This window comes from Mus caroli, unplaced genomic scaffold, assembly GCF_978045245.1.
Source record: "Mus caroli unplaced genomic scaffold, Mus_caroli_1 scaffold_8, whole genome shotgun sequence".
Classification (NCBI taxonomy): Eukaryota; Metazoa; Chordata; class Mammalia; order Rodentia; family Muridae; genus Mus; species Mus caroli.
Genome location: NW_028227263.1, coordinates 133,380,394 through 133,381,828, shown reverse-complemented (window position 1 = coordinate 133,381,828; position 1,435 = coordinate 133,380,394). Strand labels below are relative to the sequence as shown.

Genomic DNA, 1,435 nt, shown 5'->3' with positions numbered 1-1,435 from the left:
TGAGAGGTTCTACTAGCACCTGACCAATACAGATGCAGACACAGCCAACCATCAGAATGAGCGTGAAAATACTAATGGAAGAGTTAGGGGAAGGACTGAAGGAGCTTGCAGCCCCATAAGAAGAACAATATAAACTACCTAGTCCACCCAGAGATCCCAGGAATTAAACCACCAAAGGAGGAGTACACAAGGAAGGAGCCAGGACTCCATATACATATGAAGCAGAGGATGGCCTTATTTGACATCATTGGGAAGGGAGATACACTTGATGAACCAGAGCAGGGAGATGCTAGAGTGATGAGGTGGGAGTGGTTGAATGGGTGAAGTTGTAACCTCATAGAGGCAAGGTGAGGTGACTGGGGGGGATGGGATGGGCATTTCTGGAGGGGTAAACTGGAAGGGGGATATCATTTGAAATGTAAATGAATAAAATGGTTTTTTTAATAAAAGTACATTCCAGCTATGATCATTTAGAAAAAAATTAAGGCCTTAATTATTGATGGGGACTTTGAGAAACACTACCATTGATTCCTGGCCTGAATTGTAGGGAAAGGCTTCCTGTAAAGCAATGCTCCTCAAAAAATATGTCATAACAACTGTAGAACATATATTTCCTCTGGTCTGAAAACTTGCAACCATTGGGGAACAAGAGAGGGAGACAAACTTTGAGAGAACAGGGAAGAAGGAGAGAAAATGGCTTCCATAGATTACAGTGCCTAAAGCTAACCTGCAAACCAACAGGGCTACAGTGCCTACCCAGCTCAGCCAACTCAAAGATATGCACAGACCACCAAGGCATATGGGCACAAAGCCAGGGAATCTATAGACAGCCTACTGATGTCTGCTATACAGACTGCCACCTATGGGCAGATTGCACAGGGAACTTATTATGGACAGCTGCTTACTGGTTATATCACTCCAACTTCCGCCAGGCATTTGGTCAGCTTGCACAAGGATATGGGACTGATGCTTATGACACCAACAATTCTACACTCATCAAAACACAGGCCTTTTACACAGCTCAGTCTGCATATGTCACCCAGGCTGCCTGCTGAGCTTATGATGAGCAGCTAGTAGCCAGCACCCAGAATCCATGCCACCTAAAAGACCACAGAATGGTACCAAGCACTCTTAGACTAGTCAAACTCAATCTAGCACAGGGGGATTATAACCAGCCTAGCCTCGGATACAGATGACCATTATCACCAAGCACTCAGGAGATATACTAGGCAGCCAGTTATAACACCTCCATCATATCTTATCTTGTATATGGTCACCTTTATAAGACTTGCCTTGGTCAGTCATAGTGTCTGTTCACAGCAGTACAAGTTTAACTAAGACAGAAGTTGGCACCAGGAGTGGGATATTGCTAATATAGGCCTGACCTTATTTATTTATTTATCTATTTTTTTATGGGAAGAATGTGGATATGGGG

The 1,435-nt window shown here is 43.8% G+C and overlaps 1 pseudogene; it reads left to right on the top strand.

Annotated features, from left to right (window-relative positions):
- The first annotated feature begins 693 nt into the window (after window positions 1–693).
- LOC147003590 (RNA-binding protein EWS pseudogene) lies at window positions 694–1,196 on the top strand (annotated as a pseudogene).
- The last annotated feature ends 239 nt before the right edge of the window (window positions 1,197–1,435 follow it).